The sequence below is a fragment of the Ceratotherium simum genome, chromosome 10 (assembly GCF_057802395.1).
Source record: "Ceratotherium simum simum isolate JZ-2026a chromosome 10, ASM5780239v1, whole genome shotgun sequence".
NCBI lineage: Eukaryota > Metazoa > Chordata > Mammalia > Perissodactyla > Rhinocerotidae > Ceratotherium > Ceratotherium simum.
In genome coordinates this window covers 53,136,208-53,160,987 of record NC_141909.1, presented here as the reverse complement: position 1 = coordinate 53,160,987, position 24,780 = coordinate 53,136,208, and the positions used below count along the sequence as shown (strand labels likewise).

General features: G+C 36.7%; 1 protein-coding gene across 4 annotated transcripts in view; it reads left to right on the top strand.

The window, feature by feature from the left end:
- Nucleotides 1–24,780, top strand: part of ELF1 (E74 like ETS transcription factor 1) — a 111,258-nt gene that overhangs the window by 33,511 nt on the left and 52,967 nt on the right. The gene's annotated exons all lie outside the window — the stretch shown is intronic.

Here is a 24,780-nt window from a genome sequence, read left to right as displayed (position 1 = left end):
AGGCCACAAGTTCAGAAAAAGAGTTTACAGATTTAGGAAGAGTGATTAATCAGTTATTTAAGCATTTTAATATTTGAATTTTTAAACAACAAAAGTATTTTGAAGCCCACCGTCTCTAGTAAATAAGGAAAGTGACTGGAATAGTTTATTATCAATATTAGAACTTATTTAGCCTCCTTTCCCTACCCCAGTTATCCCTTTCTCTATTCTGTGTTTTGCTGTGCTGTGTCTTTCACCTTTGTGGCTAGCCTTCTTTCTTCTACTCTAATTCTGCTTTTCCCTCTCCTCCTCCCCAACCCACTGCCATATTCACCACTATATATAACTAAACTAATTATTTTTGTTTTTCAAATGTAATTTAGCCTATTCTTTATCTCTCAGTGAACCATCACTCTCCCATTGTTAGGTTTCTTTGGTTCCATTTGGTGCTTCATGGCATCTTTCTCCATTCCCTTATTTTTGTGTTTCTAGGGAAAACACTCCCATCCTGATTTATTTAGGGTAGCATTTACAGTCTCCCAAAACCCTTCTCTCCTGGGAAATACACTATTATTATTTGTAATTGTTTGAGTCTGGGAGGGATGTTTTTTTTTTTACCAGGTGATACTTGGACATGATTTTTGAGGTTTCTTTGGACATTTAACTGCATCACTGATGGCACATTTACGTTACAGTCATGCACTGCACAACAATGTTTCAGTCAACAGCTGACTGCGTATATTATAGTGGTCTCATAAGATTAGTACCATATAGCGTAGGTGTGTAGTAGGCTATTCCATCTAGGTTTGTGTAAGTACGCTCTGTGATGTTCGCACAATGACGAAATCGCCTAACGACGAATTTCTGAGAACGTATCCCCTTTGTTAAGTGACGCATGACTGTACATCTCATCTAATGGGACATAGGTGTTCACAGACTCTTGTAGGGATGGGAAGAAGAGTCTCATCAGTTGAATGGTCTGAAAATAATGATTGCTTCCATCAGTTGGCCAGAATACTTTGCTCCTTTGCTTAGGAGGAGCTACTTCATATATATGGCAGAAATTAAATTAGTAATATCCTTGAGTCAACTCAAATGATTAGGGCAGTTTTCAACTATTGGAGCAGTCTTTCTCCCATTAGTATGGAGAACCTACTAAAGAGAAACTTTTTTGTGTCACCTCTATCTTTGTGTCTTGTCAGGTGGTCTGTATATTATAGTCAGGGTGGCTGTTGATCTATACTACAAATGCCTAGGCACCCCACCCTTTCTGAAAAAATAACTTGTGTGCCATTGGCTTTGTTGGCAGAGAGGGAGGAATTATGCAGCTGAGCTTTGGTTGTACAGATTTCTGTGCAGAAACATTTTGATTCCCTCTCTTCCAGTTATGAATATCTGAATTAACACCATCCTCATCATCAGAAATCTGTTCCTGAACTTCTCTTTTCACTTTCATTCTCTTCCCCCTGTTGGAATTCAGAACTCCTCTTTCATTTGTCCTTTAACTGCTGCGTAGTAGGGCATTAGCTCTTTTTTTATCTCCATAATTTGTAACCTGAGATTGATTGTTAACATGAAAACAGCAACTGTAAACAATATGAATGTCTTCTAGTGTTTGCATGAAGATTGATTTAACAATTTTTACATTAAAAAGTTACCAAAGTGATATATGCACATTGTTTAAAAACTAAATGAATAAAAGAGCCTATAATGAAAAGAAGCCTCCCTTCTCTACCCCTTCCCATTTTCAGTCCTGCTGCCCAGAGGCAACCACTGCTTACAGAAGTTTTTGGTTTTTTGTTTTTTAAAATTTGTGTTGTCTTGGATCTATACTTGTCCTGTTTTCTACTCTGTATATTAGAAGTTCTTCAAGGTAGCAGGAACCAGTATGACTTTACATAATGTAAAGTCATGTAAAGTTCATTATCTGTGTGGTCAATGCTCAGTCATATAGGGGTCATTGTGTTTGTGCAAAGTTGTGTGGTACAATTTAAAAAATCCGAATTAAAGAAAATTGGTTATTTTCTGTGTTTTGGAAAACAGTCCTATAAACAGTGAAACTAAGAAATTTTATGTTAAAACTGTAAAAATGAGATGTTAATTTAATAATTTAGTTTATATGCATCTTATTTTTATATGAAAATACTAAATGGAAGCTTAGTATTGTAATGGGGCAATTCAGTATCTTTTTTTGTTTAAAACTGTGGAATGTGCATGTAGGAGAATGTATAAAACATACAGTTTAAATATAATTACGAAGTGTTTACCCATGTCACAACATCTAGGTTAAGCAGTAGAGCATGTCCGTTATGTTAGAAGTCCCACGCTCCTGCCCATGTTTGTTTCTCCTTAAAAATAACTACTATCCTGACTTTTGGATAACCTTTTCATTATAGTTTTACCCCTTGGAAGTTTATGCAAATGGAATCACACCATAATATTCTGTAGTGACTTCTTTCATTCAACTTTGTGAGATTTATCTTAATTAAATTTAATCGAAGTGTAGTATTCCGTTATCTGTCTATACCAAGATGTATTTATTCTCTCTTACTGATGGCATTAGATTATTTCCAGTTTGGGAACATTCTTGCACATGGTTCCTGAACATATGTGCAAGAGTTCTCTAGGGCAGTATCATCACATTGAGGTATGTGAAGAGTTAGCAAAGAGGATGGAGAGAATGGATAAGTTCTTCATTATCTTTCTTAGGAGCAGATGCCTGCCCTTGATGCCTTCTTAGCCATTCAGCGTCTTGCTATGGTGTATTGCCCTGAGGGTGAAATCCTCCAGCACCTTAAACAGATGAGCAGTTGATGGGTTTTAGAGTAAGTTGCAGACATCAATATATTTGACTACTAAACAGTTTAGCATGCCTGTCGTTTATTAACTAGAGTTCAGTTATTTCAAACATAATTTTAATAAAAAACTTTTAGTAGAATAGATATAATATGGTCCCAATTATGTACATAAAAACAATACTATTATTGATACATATGTAGTAAAGTTATAAAAATATGGACAGATGGGGCAACATCAATTTTAGAATAGTGAGAAAAGGGACAAAATGAGATTGAAGAGAAGAGAAAAGGGATATGGGGGCTTTAATTACATATGATTTTTTTTCTTAAGAATCTGAAACAAATTATGGTAAAATGTGAATGTTAAGCTGGGTGATGTTAAGCAGAGTGATGGGTACGTGAATGTATTCTGTTTCTCTTTAGTTGAACTATTTCATAATAAATTTTGCTATATAAGGGGTAGTTTATTTTTGCCTCACATTTATAAATAACTGAGAAATAATGTTTAATTTGATGAGGAGTAGACGTTGATTTTTTTAAAATGGTGAATAAACTTTACATCAGTAAAAAATGTTAACTGATTATTTCAGTGAAAGGGATTAACTAGATTCAGAACGAAGTTATATATGACTATATTTCTGTCCTATATAACTAACAAGATGGCTCTAGGCGTACTTCTGGTGGGTAACTTCCAGTTGAGATCCATTAACAAGTTGGAGCTGTAGTTTGCTAGAAATAATTTAGTTGAGGTTAGTCTTAAGAATCATCCCACATTCAAATATTAAAAAACACATTTCAGAACAAAAATATTCATGAAACACACACAATTGATATAGTACTAATTGTCACTGATAAACTTTAAGTAACTAATACCCCAAATTAGACTTTTGCATCTAACCAGATTTATTGACATAATCAGTGTTTCATCTTGCTTCCTTAAAATTCACTACAATGATAGCAATTCCTGCATCTTTAGTGATTTTTTTTTGTCGTAAACTTGATGGGGAATCTTTATGTAAAGTTTCTAAAATTTAATAATGTAAATGTGGGAATTGCCAAAAAAAGTGAAAATATAGATCTCAATCCAGGTTTTTGTTTTCATAATCATCTCTTGGCTCTCTTTTCTGAGGTATTTCCCACAGTGTATGTATATGTAGTGGCAGGGACAAAGGAGAACAAATGGAAATGGAAGTCATAGATTTTGTAGTTGGAAGCGTTCTTATAAGTCATGTAATTCATAGGGGTCTCCTGAAATTTTTTTTAATAAATCTCTTTTCATCCTATGTAATTTATTGATTCCTTCAACAATTATTTATTGTCTGTCATGATGGAGGGGAAAAGCGGTGAACAAAACATAGAAACTTTATTCATAAATTATATACATTTACTGTACAAATTAACTTCCATTTAAAAATGTATTATAGGGGGCCAGCCCCGTGGCTTAGCGGTTAAGTGTGCGTGCTCTGCTACTGGTGGCCCGGGTTTGGACCCCGGGCGCGCACCGACCCACCGCTTTTCCGGCCATGCTTTGGCGGCGTCCCACATACATCAAGTAGAAGGCTGTGCAGCTATGACATACAACTATCTACTGGGGCTTTGGTGAGAAAAAGGGAAAAAAAGGAGGAGGATTGGCAATAGATGTTAGCTCAGGGCCGGTCTTCCTCAGCAAAAAGAGGAGGATTGGCATGGATGTTAGCTCAGGTCTGATCTTCCTCATACACACACACACACAAAAATGTATTATAGTGTGCATAAAGATTAGAGAAAATTATAGATAAATTAGATTAGTGGTTTTCAAAGTGCTCTATGTGATCTTCTGAGATGAGGACAGCATACTAGAACTTACATTTTTAACAGCTTTATTTTATCAAGGAAAAAATGTGTCCCAGAGAGTTTTCTTTTCAATATACTATTCTTCTGAGGAAGAACCCCTTTAAAGGACATTTATAAATAGTAAAAGCCTATACTTGTATATTGATAAATATAGCCCATGGAAACAGAAGCTCTTTGTGGTCCTCAATAATTTTTAAGAGCATAAAGGGATCCTGACACCAAAAAGAATGCTGTGCTATTGCAACCAGTGGTTTAAATATCATTCTTACAAATAAATCTTTTTTTCTACCCTTAAATTTTATTTAGGAAACTATGGTTAAGTAACTTGCCCAAAATTGTACAATTTAATAGATAATTGGTACTTGTAGCATTTGATTTGGTTCTTTTTCATATTGATAATAAAGCAGAGTTTTAAATTAATTAAATTGAAGTCCTAAACTAGACCAACTAGAATAAAAACATTAGTTTGAAGTTTTTTTTCAATGAGGAAAATCATAGATGATCAGCTTTACCCTTTATTTATTTATGCCCCTCCAGATTCCTTCCAGGAAGAACAGCAAAATTCACTAAATTTGGGAAGAGTATTAAGTTATTATAATTGTATTTAATATATATTAATAATTATATAGTGATTATATTAATATGTAATTAATATAGCCATATAATCATATTTTTACCTATGTTTAAATTGTGTTTAATATTAAAATATTAAAGTTGCTAGTAAACAAATGCAAATTAACTTAAATTGTTTTTTTGGCCCATCATATTGATGCAAGTTAAAGTATTGTGGTTTGGTGAAAGTGCCATTAAATGTGCATGCACGTATTCTATTAATAGCAGTATAAACTGAAAAAAACCTTCTGGAGGGGCCAGCCTGGTGGTGTAGTGGTTAAGTGCGCGCACTCCGCTGCGGCGGCTCAGGGGTTCACAGGTTTGGAGGTTGGGATCCCAGGCGCGCACCGCCACACCGCTTGTCAAGCCATGCTGTGGCGGCGTCCCATATAGAGTGGAGGAAGATGGGCACGAATGTTAGCCCAGGGCCAGTCTTCCTCAGCAAAAAGGAGGAGGATTGGCAACAGATGTTAGCTCAGGGCTAATCTTCCTCACCAAAAAAAAAAACACCTTCTAGAAGGCAGTTGATGTGTGTCAAGTGCTTTGAAAATGTACATACCTTTTGATATAATAATCCCAGTTCTAGGACTCTATCCTAAAGAAAATTTAAGGATGGGAGCAAGATTTAGCTGCAAGGATATTTGAACCACTGATTGTAATAGTATAGCAGTTCTCAAACTTTATACTCTTTATATCTTCTCAAACTTTATATCGTCTTTATACTCTTAAAAATTATTGAGGCTTCCAAAGAGCTTTTGTTTATGTGGGTTACATTTATGAATATTTCACAATATTAGAAATTAAAACAAAATTTAAAAATATTAGTACATTAATTTATTAAAGAATAAACTCATTACATGTTAACATAATTATTTTTATAAAAGACAACTATGTTTTCCAAAACAAAAGTTGTATTGAGAGGAGTGTAAAACTTTTTTATCTTTGGCTTAACGGAAGACAGCTAGATTTTCATATCTGCTTCTGCGTTAAATCTGTTGCGATATGTTGCTTTGGTTGAAGAATGTGAAGAAAATTTGGTCTCTCACAGATATCTAGTTGGAAAAGGGAGGTGTATTTTAATAGCCACTTCAGATAACTGTGCATTTCTTCTTTGATATTATACAAAACTTAACAAATGCTCATTCCCTAAAGATTAGTGCAAAGGCACTCTGAAACCCTATCAACGAACTTTTGTCCTCTGTAATGTTAAAATCCATTTGTCTGCCTTGCACTTTGAATGAATTAATCTTTTACCTAAGCAAGATTTTGTAATGTCATTAATTGGTCATTTTGAGTATTCCAGATAGTGACATAATATTTTTTAAAATCATATTTTTTAATATCACACCAATCTTATCAGAAAAATCTTTTAAGTATTAGAAAGCTAACAAGCTCAATGGAGGGGAGAGTGGTTTTCCAAAATTCTGATTTTCAGTTGAAAGCTCGTATTTTATCGTTGGTGACAAATGCTGTTAGTTGTTTTCCTTGAAGTGATGGGCACACTTTATTCATTTTTGGGAAAATATCTGCCAGATATCCAATTCTGAATAATAAGTAGTTGTTTCAAGTAAAAATGTCATTCCATGAAAAAAGCAGCTAATTTAGCTCACAACTCAAACAATAATAGCTTTAGTGCTTTTCCACAAGACAACCGTTCTATTTTAGTATTCGACAGAAGTACTTTATGCATACTTCCCATTTTATCACTCAATATGAAAAAGACATGTATGTAATAGTTGAGATTTAAGAAAAGAAATAGGTTTTAGTCTTTATCAAGGACATTCTTACGTGAAACTGCCTTTTTTTTTTTTAATGTGAGTGTCTAATGGTAAAGAATGCAATGACTAGTATGGTTTGGTGACACAGCCTTGATTTGTGCTAAGGCACTAGAAGTTTCATCCACCTGTTCTTTTACACCATCAGTGCAAATGTCAACATGGTGAAAAAAGGCAAATAGTACCTTAGTAGTACTCTTTACACTCTTACCCTCTTGAAAATTGTTTTGACCTCATAAACTCCCTGAAAGGGTTTCGGGATCCTCTGTGGGTCTAAGGATTACATTTTGAGAATCTCTGTAACAGTGCAACATTGGAAATAATCCAATATCCAGAAATAGGGATTGGTTAAATAAGTGATGGCACTTCCACACAATTATGTGATAGAAATATGATTTTATTAAAGTTTATGTTAAATATAAGCTTATTATACAGTATTTTTTATTTTTGGTGCCTCTCTAATGAGGAAATCAACATTTCTCAAAGAAAGTGAAAGGTCTATTCTGAGCCTCAGTATTTCCATTTAGTTGGTGACTTGGTGATTAAGAAAAGGGAAATTAAAAGGCAGAAGAAGGCAGTTACTGGCTTCTCTTCCAGTCTAAGGGATTTCTGTGCAGGAACTCTGAGTTTAATTTTCACAGTAAAGGAATTGGCAGTGCTATCAATCATTTTTATATGTTTTATAGTAATAGGTGAAATATGCCTTCAAATTAACTTCTTCCTGTAGATTCAATTCCTCATTAGGCATTTTCTGATTTACATTTTCCTGCTGTATTCTTCTTTTTAATTGAGAGAACTCTGATGTGCTGTATATTATTTAGCTTCAGAGTGAATTAAAGAAGTGAGTTTCTAAAACAAACCTAGCCAGAGATTTTCTCATGGCAGTTTAGAACGTATTCATGCTGATGGAACCATCAGTGTATCAGTGGTGGTGGTGTAGCCTGCACCTTTTAGGCAAGTTAAAAAGGGGCTCTTGGGGTTATACCCCCAGGCTTCTTTTAAGATCTTCACACATGGCATCCGTAAGGTGAACAAACTATCTATGGTCTGCAGAAGGTCAGAACACTTTTTGTGAGAGACATCATTGAAGATAGGCTGCTTTGTGCATCTTAGATATTTCTCTTTGTTGTAATGGAAGCCTAATAATCATGACTTGTCTTTAGTAATAATATTTTTCTAAGCACTAAGTTCTAGAGAATGTTTAATGTTTAAAATTCCTTTCCAAAATTACCTTTGTGTTTATTCAAACTTTTATATCTTCGAGAAACTTGTTAAAGTATGCTAGAAGAATATATACAGTGTGATAACTATTTATATAAAGTTTAAAATATACCACACAAAATACACATAGTTACGTATTAAAGCATAAAGAAAAATAATTTGAAGATTTTAGATTTAAATTAGACTAATTAATTAGAACTAATGTTATGTGTTTTAGTTTGAGAGTTTGAAACAGTTTGTATTTAGAAACAGAAGAGTTGTTGTGTAAGTCATTTTATTCAAAAATGTTTAATGGTGTGAATGTTGTATTTGATCTTTTGATCTATTGCTCAGAGACAAACTTGTGTGTTGTTATAGGATAATTTACAACGTGTTAGTCTTGGGAATAAACCAAAAGGAAGGTGTAATACTCATCTGCCCTTGGCAGAATAAAATATTTGCACACCATTGTTAGCATATTTGATTGTTAGAAGGTGGTAGACACTAGGGTCTCTGAGATTTCCCACCATTTAGGGTGATTTGACCAAGCATCAGAGCCAGAGGCTGTGGGAGGGGAGCTAATGTGTAAGGAAATGGATGCTTCCTTCGGGGTGCAGGGAACACTTAGTCCTAGATATTGGGGACAATTGAGGTAAAACATTTACAGGGAAGAGCAGGAATATGCTAAAGATAGGCTAGGAAGGTAATAATAACTCTTACACTCTTGAAAAGAATGAACTAGATCCTTCTATTGAAAAATACTGGGTAAAAATGGTGGAATTGTTTTCCAAGCCACTCATTTAAGAAATGTTACTTACTTTAGAAGCATGGTGCCATGCTTAAAGCTGATTGTTAGGTGTATATTAAGTTCCGTTTAAAAAAGAGATGTCACAGGAAGCTCAAGATGGGCTTATGTGCAGTATTGAGTTGTTTTGGACATTGATCTAGAGAAAGCCTGGTAAAATTGTAGTTGTGGTAGGTTATAGCTTAGGTGAGAATTGACCAGTATGAATGGAGAAGATGGCTGCATTGTGCCCAGATTTTTATAGAATATGATGCATGAGTGATAAATTGAAGTGATTCTTAAAAATTATTAGTTTGGGAGGCAGCTAGGCATCTTGAAAAGTGAACACCTGTTTTAGTTGTAATTAATTAGAAGTTTACTTAAAATGACTTAAAGTAAGAGTTCACTTGTTGAGAATAAAGTTTTATTTGGTTTGTGTATAGCTGATAGTCAAACATAAGTGAGTAAATAATGTGAGCCAAAGTTTGGATATATAGGGAAAGTGGGCAAGGGAGTAGAGAGAGTTTGTTTGAAGGGTCACAAATTATAATCTGGAAGAAATGCTGACAGGAAACCATGGTAAAAATGACCAAAGATCAAAGAGGCAAGCTATCCATCCGGATTTGTTTTGAGTCAATTGCTTGAAGGTTAATTTTTTTTTTTTTGGTGGTGGTACCTATCTTTTTTGAGAGGTAAGGGCAGAGGTGAGGAGGGGGTCATATATCTAGGTGGTCAAGTATTACTTATCTAACCAGTTGGGTAAAATACTTTGATGGCTTGTTCTATTGTTTAGACATTTGATTTTTTACTCAGTCATTGTGGTTTTCAAGTCTTAATTTGTAAGGTATTTACTCCTAAGAATATTTTTTCAGAAAACTATAATAATGAGTCTTTGCGTGCCTAATGAACTTAGATCCCAAACTCAGAATACCTCTTTATTTGCTCTGTTTTCATAAACACTCTTGACCATTCATACATTATGTTTCTGACACCATACTTTGATACACTTTTACATAAACTATTGGACTATTTATAAAACAAGACATAAAGATGTAGCAGTGAAGGCAGGAAATACTTGACGTTTGTATGCCATATCTTGTTTTCTGCTTCCTGTCAGTTAAACCACGATGAGAGGAACAGAGACACAGATGTACACTTGCTGCTTTAATTTCCCATTAGGGAAACCAGTTAAGTGTAAAGCTTGTTTCATTGAACTTTGTCGCTTGTTGATTCTAGGTATGTTGTAGGCTTGTTTTGTGTTATATGAATTGTATGGATTACAATTAGATGTTTGATATAGAAAATATAACTTTTACATAATTAAAAATGTATTTACTTCTGTGAAATTTGTGTAGGCCATAAAAGATTGGCATTCACATTTGTATATATGGTATACATTCAATATGAAATGATAAGCTAATACTTTGATCTTGAAATTTTAGTATTTAAGCATTTATTTTTGTATTTTGGTATATCAAGCTTCTTTAAACCCGTTAAAGCATTTTGTGGTACAACTTTAAGATGATGAAAGGAAGGTCATAGAGGTGGACTTATCCAGTATAGTTAGAAATTATAGTTAGAAAACAGCAGAACTAGGATTTGAATGCAGGTATTCTGATGCTAGATCCTGTGTCCTTTTAGGAAAAAGTTTGTTTTCATTAAATTACTATTTCATCTATTATCCAGTGATTTAAGCTTTTAGTTTTACCTTTGCTCATTCTACCTGGAATGTCGTTGTTGTCCCCCCGCCCCCACCGCATTCTCTCTACTTTGAAAAAAATAGATGCTATTTATCCCTAAAGAAATGGCCCACATATCACTTCCTTGTGAATTTTTCTCAGGTTCTCACAGGTATTTATCTTTCTTTCTATTCCCTCCTCACTTGGTTAGCTTATTTATTTACGTTGTTCTGTAGTTATCTGTTCACGTATTTTTTTTCTTTTGGAAGTGAATTACTTTTTTACTTTTGTATACCCAGTACCTAGCATATAGTAGATTTTATAAATACTTGTTGGAGGAATAAACATGCCTGATATTCCTTTTTTTCATTCTAGAATCAACAAGGTGATTCAAGAACTATAATGTGGCTCTTTTTACAGTATTCCTTTATGGTTTATTTGTAAGAAATAATTTCATTATAAGATTTCTTTCCTACTTCTGCCCTCTCACTGTTTTTGCTATTTGTAGAAATCAAGTATCTTAGTGAAATTATTAGTGTTTCCATACTAGTTAAAAGTGGTCCACTAAAAAATCTAGCTGAGAATACATTAATTATCTTAGAGCATCAAAAATTTTTTACTTTTGTCTTTAGATTAGTCTGGAGAAAATGTCTAACTCCTCCTTGTAGTTCTAATTTCTCCACTGAATGGAAGGAATAATTCCTTTACCACTTCTTGCTTCTCCCTATATTATTTTCTGTTCTTGTCTCTAAGTCTTATGTACCTCACTGATTTTTGGCTTGTAAATTGCAGTCTTATTATCAACAGAGCAAGATTTTTTTGCAGGTAGGACTTTAGTTTAGACCTGCCTATTCTAGGAATGTGTTTAAAAAATTCATGTATTAACAGTTTTTCCAGCTAAAAATTGATATAGGTTATTACCTTATTTTTAAAAATCAAATTTAGGGGCTGGCCTGGTGGCGCAAGCGGTTGGGTGTGTGTGATCCGCTGCGGCGGCCCGTGGTTCACCGGTTCGGATCCCGGGCACACACCGATACACTGCTTGGCAGGCCATGCTGTGGCAGCGTCCCATATAAAGCGGAGGAGGATGGGCACGGATGTTAGCCCAGGGCCGGTCTTCCTCAGCAAAAAAAGAGGAGGATTGGCAGATGTTAGCACAGGGCTGATCTTCCTCACAAAATAAAAAAAAAATCAAATTTAAATGATCAAATAAAAAATAAAGTCAAATCTAAGGATTCAAATCTGCTTTTTAAGGATTGAAGGAAAAATTATAAAACTATATGAATTTCCTTTTTAAGGAGTTTCAAAAGAACCAACTAAGTAGTTCTTTTGCTTAGTAAAACCTGATTTAGGCTAGACGTGTGGAAAATAGTTCATTGGATTGTTGAGTGGCCTTTTACATGTGGGATTTCCCATTTTTGTGCCATTTATTGTTGTATTTCTGTGTTTGAATCAGAAAGTACACTTATCTATGTCAATTTGAGGATAGTTGGTGAAGCCTAGCCTACCACCACTTGGTTCTGGCAAGTGAGTACATCATGTAAAATTCTATAAAATGCTAGAAGAGACATATGAAAATGCTAATCTTTTACCATTTTAATGAAGAATTTTAGTAAGTAAATATTTTTTATTAACAAAACAAAATGTCCTTTGACCTTGTGGCCTAATTTCGCTTTCAACATAATGTACTCTTTTTTTTTTTTTGTGAGGAAGATCAGCCCTGAGCTAACATCTGTGCTAATCCTCCTCTTTTGTTTGCTGAGGAAGACCCGCTCTGAGCTAACATCCACTGCCAATCCTCCTCCTCTTTTTCCCCAAAGCCCCAGTAGATAGTTGTATGTCATAGTTGCACATCCTTCTAGTTACTGTACGTGGGACGTGGCCTCAGCATGGCCGGAGAAGTGGTGCGTCGGTGCGCACCCAGGATCCAAACCTGGGCCGCCAGTAGCGGAGCGCGCGCACTTAACCGCTAAGCCGTGGGGCCAGCCCCGCAACATAATGTACTCTTAATATTTTTTTAAATTATGTTAGTTACTAAAGAACATATAGAAAAAATTTATATGCTCTCAAGTAGCTTATAATCTTAAGAAATGGGACATAGTAAATAACTGCTGAATAACATGGGAGAATAATCTTTCTATCCACTTCTGCTATATCGTGAATATTGTTGTGATTAGCATTTGCCTTAGCTGATAGACTGTGATTGTCCATTGGGAAAGCCTGTGTCTTAGCGACTTGTCTCTTTCCTGTTCTTCTCCCTCACCCACCAGTGCCTGGCAGATAGATACCTAGTGAGTGCTTGTTAAATAAATAAATAAAAGAATATAAATAGTACTAATATGATTTCTGAAGGCCACCTGGTATGTAGGAAAAGACAGTACAAGGAGAATTTTCTCTTCTTCCTTGAAGCGTTTATATTTATAAAGGGGTTGCTTGTTTTTAATCCCAATAAACTTTATTGTTGTTGTTAAATTTCAATTCATTCAAAGTCAAATTAAAAATTAAAGCGAAATAGAGGCCCTGAGGTTACCTCTAGGTTTATCAACTTTGCCTAGAAAAAGTCTGCCTTTGGATTGTATCTATTTATAATAGATATTTAAATATCCATTTAAAATAGCTGTATCTCTTTTCCCCCCAGATTTTTCCTTCCCCTCTCCTTAGGTTCTTGCAGTCTAAAAGGTAAAAAATTTCTCCCATAACTCTTACTCTCCATTTAGAGTAGGAGAGGTCACATTTTCTGTGTCCAGTTGTCGGAGATGGGAGGTAATGGGAGATAGACACGGAAGGAGAGTGGCAGAAGTTTCTATTCATGGGTTGTAAAACAGCCTGTATTAGCTGACAATCTCAGGTTTTTAATGCATAATATTTTGAGAGGGAACATTCAATGAGATTAAGATCACTAGATTAGAAGCCCCTTGAAGGCAGAAGTTTTGATCTGTTTTGTTCACTGCTGTATTCTTAGCCCCTAGAACAGGGTCTGGCATATTGGAAGTACTCAGTGGATATTTGTGGAATGGATGACTAAATGAATGAGCATGAGCTGAAGTCAGACATGTGCTCAAACTCACTGAACACCTCGAGTATCCCTTTTACAAATATTTATCATGGACCATCTGTGTAAGATATGGGAGTATGGTGGTGACCATGCCCAAGTTCTTGCCCTTATTTGGTTGGCTCTCTCAATCCTTGTGTCTCCATATATATAAAGTGAGGTGGATATTATTGATATGAAGATTATAATGACAGATAAAGTACTTAGCATAGGACTTGGCACATGTAAAATGGTAGCTATTTCTTCTACATATTTACTTTCTAATTTGTTATCTCTTTCTTGAGGATGTGTCATGGTTTTTTTTGTATCTATGCAAAAACATCAGTGGTTGTTAGAAATGTTTAAGAATTAAGTAGTTATATGCATTTTGCTTTGTAAATTGTAAAGCACTTGTTAGACATCAGATATTACTCACAAATGATAATGAACCTTGTTGTGCTATTATACAATCAGATGTGTCTTTATGCTAAAGTATTTTTAAAACTCTAAGTGCCTGTTACATCTACTAAGGCAACTTTGAATTCTTGAACTTTCCAAGAGTAAGGCATAGCCATAAAGCAGAAAATACCTCTAATAAAAAACCAAGTGTAATGCAGCCTCACTTGATCAACTAGACATTTTCACAGGAGCATCTCTCTTCTAAACATCACCCTGGAAGAAGAAAAAGATTCCTTGAATGTTAGTGATAGCAGTCTCGATGGATTGACTAAGAAACTTGCATTTGTCATGGATATCACATCTTTCTTCATTGAGTAACTAAATCAGCATCATCTATTCAAAATATTTAATACTAAATGACAAGATAAAAGCATCTTCAGCTGCAACTAGTTTATGTATTTTGAAGTTTCACTAGTATCCAAATGGATATATGTATGGCAGTTTTGATGTTCAATTGAATAACTTGTAAGAAAGGTTATGTGGTAATGAGTCATATCTTTTTGAAAATCTTACTTTCCTGTTTCTCCCCTCTTCCAATCTTTAGGCAAAGAACAAAAACTTGAAGCGAATTAGCTAAGTGATTTTTGTTTGTTTTAAATAATTTTCCCATACCCTGGGCAGCTTAAAAACCATTGTTGAGAATCTCTATTATAAGTAATGAATGAAGAATTTAAGGAGGGCAGTATACACATTGGTGGCTGGAAGCTATCAGTGTAGCAATCCAGCTATGGAATGTTTGTTTAAGCTGTCCTCATCATTTTGGGATGGTAGTTAGCAGATCCCACGTATGTGACTTGCATTGGGCTTTGTAATCATAGGGACTGCGCTCTGTTGCAACCCAATTTGAAAGTCTCCAGCAACTTGCCACTTCTTCCCAAATCATGCCTAAATTCCACAACCTGACTTGCAAGACTCTCCGTAATTTGGTTTTGCTTTGCTTATTTAACCACGTTTCCTACTATTTCCCATTGTCAACTCTTAGCTCTTGTCAAGCTGTTAACTATCTCCAAACTTTCTTTGGTCAGTTTTGATTCTCTGCATTCTTCTGTGTCTTAGCATTCATACACACACGCATGCACAAGCGCGCACACTCTATATTTTACTGTCCTTTCCTTTCCCTATAGTCTCTCCGCATCCTGCCTTTTAAGGTTGAGGCTAGGTCCTTCGTTGTCTGTGAAGTGTTTCCTTGACCTGTTTGACCATCCCCTCTTCTGAAATGCTGTGGTACTGACCAGCTTTATTAGTATTTAATTAAATACTACCTTTTGGTGTTCAGTTGTTGTCTCTCTTGGTCTTGTTTCCTGAATTAGATTGTAAGCTTCATGGGAACAAGGCCATGCATCATTTCTTTGTATTTACCACAGTACTGAGCTTAGGGAAAGTTCAGTAAATATTCATCAACTTTTTACCACCAAGTCAATCTGTAGAAGCGTAGTTTCTTTTGAAAATGAATGGGTCTGGCCCCGTGGCTTAGCGGTTAAGTGTGCGTGCTCCGCTACTGGTGACCCGGGTTCGGATCCCGGGCGCGCACCAACACACCGCTTCTCCGGCCATGCTGAGGCCGCGTCCCACGTACAGCAACTAGAAGGATGTGCAACCATGACATACAACTACCTACTGGGGCTTTGGGGGGGGAAAAAAAAAAAGAAAATGAATGTGTGGGATCTTTTGATTAGCTCTGGATATACATCAGATAAGCATAATAAACTGTTTTCTATTGGAACAAACCTAAAGCAACGTTCATTGATGTACTTTAGTTGACAGTAAGTGGAATGGATTCAAATGGTTTAAAAATTGAGAAATTATATTATGGAAATGGAAGGCTTGAAATTTTAACTTCTGTATTATAAATCTTTATAATACTTATGGCTACTATTTCAAGTTTGCTTCTAGCTAAGATTTGTACAATAGGAAAATATCAAGTTACGTATGTAATTTTATAAATATTTCGTAGCTATATTTTAAGTATATTATGTTACAGTACTAAGCCCATGTCCTTTTACTTTCTCATCTCTCATCTTGTGGTTTTGCTGCTTCCAGTTTTTTGGTGCCATTGAGTTTAGAATCTCAGGTAAATGCCGGACAGTTTTGATGACAGTTTTAGGAAGAATCCCATTTTAAGGATCTTGACATGGAGTGCCAGCATTGTTTGATTATATCCAAACCTATTTAAAATAGTTTTCTATTATTTAAAGAAGAAAAGGGACATGCTATGAAAACAGTAGGGCATTAAGGGGTCTTCTCATACATGGGAAGCAGGGAGTTTTGTGCACAAGGAATCTTCAAGTCCATCACACTTGTTGGTGAAAATGTTTTGCATCTTTGGATTTTAGATCCTTAAGTCTGATCCCATTGTGATTTGGAAGAGGACTCTAAAATGCCACAAGTATCAAAGACTGTGATCATTCAAGAATAGGTGGAGAGATCTAGATTGAGCCTGGCAGTGAGCACAGCGAGAAGTTTGGGAAAGGGTAGTACATACAGGGTTCTAGGTAGGACTGGGGCAGGGCCGACTTTGGCTTCTTTAATACTGGAATGAGGTAGGGGCCACGAGGAACTATAAAATATAGAAATGCTAGGATATGGGCCGGCCCCGTGGCTTAGCAGTTAAGTGCGCACGCTCCGCTGCTGGCGGCCCGGGTTCAGATCCCAGGCGTGCACCGACGCACCGCTTCTCCGGCCATGCTGAGGCCGAGTCCCACATACATCAACTAGAGGGATGTGCAACTATGACATACAACTGTCTACTGGGGCTTTGGGGGGAAAAAAAATAAAATAAATAAAATCTTTAAAAAAAAAAAAAAGCTAGGATACCTATTTTTGAGATGGGAGTGAAGAGTAGTAAAACAGTGATAGAGGTGTACCTTTTTTTTGTGTGTGAGGAAGATTGGCACTGGGCTAACATCCTTTAGCCATCTTCCTCTCCTTTATATGGGACGCTGCCACAGCATGGCTTGACGAGCGGTGCATGGGTGCACTCCTGGGATCCGAATCCGTGAACCCCAGGCTGCCACAGCGGAGCACGCACACTTAACCACTGCGCCACCAGGCGAGCCCCCCAGAGGTGTGCTTTAAGCTCCCCAGAGGTGTGCTTTAAAGCTTGATCCATGGAATATTCCCATTCACTCTTCCAGTCCAGGTGTTCAGGTGTTCTGTTTTACAAATCTGACTGGCCACATCTTTCTCATACCTTTTGTGGCATCATGAAAAGCCCTGTTAATGGACTTGAAGTTTTTCCTATAGGTAGTGAAAGCCAGTGATTAGTTTTAAATAGAGAAATAAGTTGATCCTATTTTCATTTTTGGTAAATTACTCCTGTTGCAGGGTGAAGAACCGCAAGGGAAGCTAGAGTAAAGGTAGTAAGGACCCATCAGTTGAATACGTGGAGCAGCTCTCACTCATCTAATAATGCAATCCATGGCCATTAAGCTGTCTGTATGACCTTTAAATTTTGCTTTCAGCTGATGGTGTGTCTGTTTATAAGAATGGAACTTCTGGGCCTGTCCCGTGGCTTAGCGGTTAAGTGCGCGTGCTCCGCTGCTGGCCGCCTGGATTCGGATCCCGGGTGCGCACCAACGCACTGCTTCTCTGGCCCTGCTGAGGCCGCGTCCCACATACAGCAACTAGAAGGATGTGCAGCTATGACATACAACTATCTACTGGGGCTTTGGGGGAAAATGAATAAATAAATAAAAATTAAAAAAAAAAAAGAATGAAACTTCTTATGACAGAATACAGTTTCTTCTAGAAGAGTGTTGTGCAATGTGGGAGTTGGAGGTGGGGGGAGGCTGTCACGTAGCAAAAGCTCCTGGGGGACTTTTAAACAACGCATCCCTAGCTTTTCTCTTTCAATTTGGGCCAGAGTGAAAGACTGTTACTGATGGGAATCTGCTGGGTTCTCAGATGGGGGAACCGTTGCACTAGAGTATATCTTCTAAGAAGATGAAAATATTAACCAGGAGTATAAACAACCATAGAAATGAAACAGAATTTCCTTGCAAGTGGATTCTTGTTTGTTATAGAGAGGAATTTTTTTTAACTGCCCTAACAGGTTTTGCTGATAAGCACACTTGACTGTGTTTGTGTTCCCTGGATAGGTGTGTTTTTGTCAGAGTTCAGATTTTGGGTGCCGGAGGAAAGAAAGTTCCTTCAGTCAGTTTATTTGCATAATAAGCACCAATTAATGACATTTTGACAATTAGCACTTTCAGCCTTTCTGAGAAAGGAAAGAAGTTACACTTTTTTCATGATTAAAGTTAAAACAGTATCTGATTACTGTTGGATATTTCTCTTTGGTTTTAAATTCTCTTGTTTTCAGAACATGCTCAGAAAAAGGGTTAATCTTCAGACCACAGGTATGGACAGGTCTAGGTATGTGATCTGTTTGGCTGTTTTGCAAGGTGCTATAAATGCTGCCTGAGTGTAATTGGACACTGGGTAAGGCCCAAGTGGCCAATGATGGAAAGTGGAGAACAATGTGAAAGAACTGGAATTTCAGGTCTGGGTAGTGAGTAATTGCAGCCTGCTCTCAGAGTCCTGGAACTGTTCATCTGGGTGTCAGCAAAAAGGCGAAAGCGTAGAGAAGTCAGCCTGTTCGGCTTGATCATATTGACTTTGCGGGTTTTTTTTACCCTAACTTGGTTGAAGCTAAGGTGAGCTTATTCAGGTTTCCAAGGCCTGCATCAGTTTTGCATATGTCACCAGAAGCCTGACTCAGAGACTTTCTAGACAAAAAACATCAATTTGTGCTTCATTCACACAAAAATAAAACTATGCTTTTGAAAAAGTTCTAGGTACTTCCCTTCCCCTTGCCTCTCCCTCACATGCAATGAAAGATGCCTAGCACAGGACAGCTATCTAAAAGATATTGTCAGTAATATATATGGTATGTGTATGTATTCCAAGAACATGTACTTTTAAACTTTTTCTGAATTTTCTTGGATTCCCTGAATATTTGAAATAATTTAAATTAAAAGGTTGGGGCCGGCCCCGTGGCTTAGCGGTTAAGTGCGCGCGCTCCGCTGCTGGCAGCCCGGGTTCGGATCCTGGGCGTGCACCAACGCACCACTTCTCCGGCCATGCTAAGGCCACGTCCCACATACAGCAACTAGAAGGATGTGCAACTATGACATACAACTATCTACTGGGGCTTTGGGGGGAAAAAAATTTTAAAAAATTAAAATAAATTAAAAGGTTGGGGTACAGAAACATTTTCTTTTTGAATTAAATTATGGGAACCCTGAACATGGTGAGGAATGGTTTGTTCCTCTTGTGACATTAACTTGTATTTTTTTCCTTTTCTATTTTGTGTATAGAGTACATGATTTAGAGAGGGCTATATAGTGAGATTTATTTTTATTAACAATTGGTGTCTTTTTTTTTTTTCCTTTCTTTTTCAGTAGGAACTGAGAGACTGACTTGACCCTTGTGTGGGAAAGTTCAAATCTGGTTACTTAACTGTAACTGCATTTTGCTATGTTTCTTTATTGTTTTTTCCATATGCATATTTTTTAAAATGTAAGTGATAGTAATAGTGTATTCAAAGAACTAGCAAGAAAAATGTCGGTAAAAGTTTATTTTAAAGTATTTTAGTGAGTTATTAGTTTGTGGTAGCTTTATAAAAAGGCTTATCTCATGTTTCCTTTTCCACTTTTTAGGCTGAGTGAAGATAAAGCCAGATGGTGTGATATAATACACCATCTTGAGATTATGTTGAGAAAGAACAATAATAGTAAAACTTTAAGATTTAAAGCAATAATAGAAAAATGTACAAACTCCTCTTCTTCAGTTGTTCCAGGTAAAAATATGATTGAGGGAGCCAGTCCCATGGCCAAGTGGCTCAAGTTGCACATGCTCTGTCCGCTTGGGCGGCTCAGGTTCTCCGGTTCAGATCCAGGGCGCAGATCTACTCCACTCATCAGCTGTGCTTTGGAGGATCCCACATACAAAATAGAGGAATATTGGCACAGATGTTAGCTCAGGGCTAATCTTCCTCAAGTGAAAAAAGAAAAAAAAGAGGAAGATTGCCAATAGATCTTAGCTCAGGGCAAATCTTCCTCACCAAAAAAATAATATATGTATTTTCAATCATGTATATATATATATGATTGAATATGATTTAACAGGTATCAAGAGGTTGCAAGGAATAGTACCTTTGCTGCACATATTTGTGTGAGGGATTTTTTATTTTTCCAGATATTTTGCTAAAGAAAAATACTAATGAAGTCCTATGAATGTAGATGTGGGGCATGAGTAGAGAATTGGGCTGGGAATCTGGGCCTCTCTTGCTTGCTTTGCCACTAACTGTGTGTGTGACCTTGGACAAGTCAGATTGCTCTAGGCCCAAATTCTGTAGCTATTCAGTGAACCTTCATTGTCCTAGGTAATCCTTAGATCTTTTTTAGCTCTAAAACCTTGTGATTCCACACTTTTTAGATTGAAAAAGGGCAGGCCCTTGGAAGATTGTGCAGAATTTATCTGGATTCCACTGATTTATTATTTTCATTTCTGCTGGGAGCTAATATAAAGCATTTTACCGTATTAGAAAACAAGTGAAAAGGCCTAACTTCGGTGTATTACACAAGAATTCCAGTGAATACAGTCTGTGGATTTATTGCTTGCTTCTCATTTCTAATTTTCATAGCTTTTCTTTTCTCTTGCTTTTCTTATTCTATCTTTAATTTCTATTGTATTCTTATAATGTACTATTTTTTTCAAACATACTTGCTTTTCTTATGATGGGCATGTCTCTATGTTGAGAGGGGCCATTTATTAGGTTACCACTTCATGTAAAAGTACTTTCTGTTCAGCTACTTGGCATCTGGGGTTACTACAGAATTCCAATTCTTTAGATACTCCCAATCCTATAAACATTTATATGTTCATGAATGCAAGCACTGTCTGAATACTTCATTAAAGGTAGTCATTTTAGTTCAAGGTAGTCATTCAACCACCCCATTGCTCTCAGCTGGTGTAATTTTACCTTCTTTGGGCCAAAATTGTCTAATATAAAATGTTTTTGATTGGTTCCCTTTGTCATTTTTCATGTTGAGTGTAATGAGTTGGTGGCCTAGTAACTTCCAAAGGGTATCAATGATTTTTTAAAAATATTATTATGGGGGCCGGCCAGGTGGTGTAGCAGTTAAGTTTGTGTGCTCCGCTTCGGGCAGCCTGGGGTTTGCAGGTTTGGATCCTGGGCACGGAGTGACACACCACTTGGCAAGCCATACTGTGGCTGCATCCCACATAAAGTAGAGGAGGATGGGCACGGATGTTAGGCCAGGGCCGGTCTTCCTCAGCGGAAAAAAGAGGAGGCTTGGCAACAGGTGTTAGCTCAGAGCTAATCTTCCTCACACAAAAAAAGAATATATATTATTATGAATTAATGGGTTTTTAGACCTTTGTATCTAAAACCCTTTTGAAGGAAACTTAGATTTTCATTCGGTCAGTGATTAAGAAAGCAAGTGTGAGAGGTATGAAAAACTGATTTTGACTATCATGTTTTTATGATACCTGAAATCTTTTATAATAAATTAAACAAAAATTAACTGTTTTGAGTTGGTTGTAGTAGCCAATAATGTGGCTGAGGGATTTGTGTTTATAATCAGTAAATTAATTTTGTTTAGAACAGGAGCATAATGGAACTCTGTGTTAAGGGAAGCTTGCCAGACAGGTTGACGTGCTAGCCTTGAAGCAGCTGGATTTATCAAATAGGTGCCACATTTTTAGGCACTGGAATAGAATTATACTTCTGTTGATAGTGGGCTTTGATGTTCTTTGTTGGAGTCTAGCAAATAGCTGTGGTAAAGGAGACTCCAGGGAGTATGGAAATGAGACTTAAAGGAATAATTAGTTACTTGGCATGCACCTGTTACATATCTCTCGTACTGTACTTAGACTATAATGAAGCTAATGTTTATTGAGTAAAATTTATGTGCCAGGCGTTCTGCACATGTGTTTTGCATCTCACCTTCACAACTCTAGATTTTGGCATTGCTTATTATACCCTTTTACAGAATGAGGAAACTGGGTTATACCTATCTTACAGAAAGAGGAGACTGACATTCAGTAAGTAACTTGTCCAGGGTCACAGTGCAGAAGATTCAAACCCAAGTGGTCTGACTCCAGAGCCTGTCGTCTTAACTATTTTGCTTGCTTTACTATTTTACCTTAAACCTGAAGCTTAGGGCCAGCCCCGTGGCTTAGCGGTTAAGTGCACGTGCTCCACTACTGGCGCCCCGGGTTTGGATCCCGGGCGCGCACCTACGCACCGCTTCTCCGGCCATGCTGGGGCCACGTCCCACATACAGCAACTGGAAGGATGTGCAACTATGATGTACGACTATCTACTGGCGCTTTGGGGGGAAAAAAAATCTGAAGCTTATTGTGGTGGTATGAGGTTAGGAACCTTATTGCTGAGCCATTCTGTGGCATGTCTCCTTGAAGAATAAGAATATGGCTCTGACCCAGGTGAAAGACGTGAGAGCCAGTTTGGGGAGTTTTTATTATTTGGTGGATGCCCGACTAGATGACCTCTCAGAACTGTGCAAATAAATTAACTGTTTATGTCTTTGTGTTAAACAGTTTTTGCTTATCTTTTTTCTTGTCATTTTATAAAGACTAAGCAGCACTTTGAAAATGAAATATATTTGAGAACTATTAATGCAGCAGAGTGTTCCTGAATATAATATATATAGCTAATGGTTAGTAAATTTCAACAAGTTTTAAATTTACTGAAGACTTCGTAATTTATTAGGGTTAAGGCAGGGGCCTTTTTTCTTCTCAATCCGAGTATCCGTGTTTTTTCCATACTAGAGCAAATTTGAGGAATAAAATGGTAAGTTCAGTTTGGGACGTGTTTTAGATACATTGACTTTGAGGGGCACTGCCATGGATTTATCTAGTTTAGTGACTGGATTTGGAGATCAGGAGCTGAACTATGAACTAGAGATGGAGATTTGTTTTTTTTCCAATTTGATGTATGTATTTACTTAGAAATGTGTGTTCTAAGCTATTGCAGCCTAAAGAATTTGGGTAGATTTAGAGGCAAGGCTGTATATTGTAGTCATGGACAAAGTCGTGATTTAGGAGATGAGAATTCTAGTTGTAGTTCTTTTATGCTTTCAGACTGTGAGACCTTGGGCACAGGGACTCACATGTGCTCATGAAAAATTGAATCATTAATCTAGATGTTCAGTCTCATCTATTACTGAACAAATTTTAATACAATGGGGCTTTGTTATTTAAGTATCTCTAATATATATAGGTGATACCTCTGGATTAGGAATCATAAATTTCTTCCCAAGACCCACCTTGGTGCCATAGGCTGTATAACTACTGAGATAAGAGGAAGGAGTGGGAAAGAGTGAAAGAAGACAGAGGATCAAAGGCCTAATCAAGCCAATAAAAAACGTCAAAAGCGGGCCGGCCCTGTGGCTTAGCGGTTAAGTGCATGCGCTCCACTGCTGGTGGCCCCGGTTCGGATCCCGGGCGTGCACCGACGCACCGCTTCTCCGGCCATGCTGAGGCCGTGTCCCACAAACAGCAACTAGAAGGATGTGCAGCTATGACATACAACTATCTACTGGGGCTTTGGGGGGGAAAAATAAATAAAATAAAAAATCTTTCAAAACAAAAACAAATAAAATGGTTTTTTAAAAAAAACAAAACAAAACAAAAAAAAAACAAACAAAAAAAACGTCAAAAGCTTTTCTTTACCTACACATTTTCAGTTTGTGTACTTCTGTATAGAAATGAACAAAAGCTACCCACCAGAGTAAAGGTGTCTCTTTCTATCCTTATGAATGGCTCAGTGATCATGGGCAGTCATTTCAGTTTTGGTTTATTATTGTTGGTTGTTACCGTGTACTGTAAGTGTAGGTATGTTGATTGCTTGTCCTTATTTTTGAGATTTTTGAAAAACATTTATTAAAGCACAATAGCAATGTGAAAGTGCTAATAAGAAAAGGTACATGATCAGAATGGAAAAGAAAGTGAAACTTTACATAAATGTGTTCACATTGGTCATCGGTACAGTGTCACTTTGTATTTATGAACAAATGGATTTTGCAATAGTCTTTTGGAATCTAACCTGTTACAGAGAAACTTTTGTATCAGGAAACATCTCTTGATTCTGGTTGCACTTTCCTACTGTGGTTTTTCAAGTTTAAGATAATGGTTTTCTTTTTATCAAAAGTACTACAGTCATTCTTTATAAAGAATATCTGTAGAAATAGCTTAAATACCTAATGATAGATTTTTAAAACAATATCTGTCATCAATATAATCCTTTTTATTATTACCATGGGCACCTATGTGGGTTTGGTGGGTACAGAAGAAATTTTAGACAATGATTATTTATGGAGAGAGGTTTTGCTCTAATTATCTTGGTGTCTGGCACATTGCTTTGCAAGTAATAGACACTCAAACATTTATTCAGTTGAATTAGGGGAACATAATTTTAAATGTGAGACAATGTACAGTTAGTACTAACTTGGTATGGGCAATCAGTGCTGTATTTCTAAAGGGAGTCATCCATATGGGCCGAGGCCTAGAGTTTGGGAGGCTTTGTGAAAGAAACAGGACTTGGGTTGAGCGTTAAAGAATGGAAAAGATGTGAATGGGTGCTGAG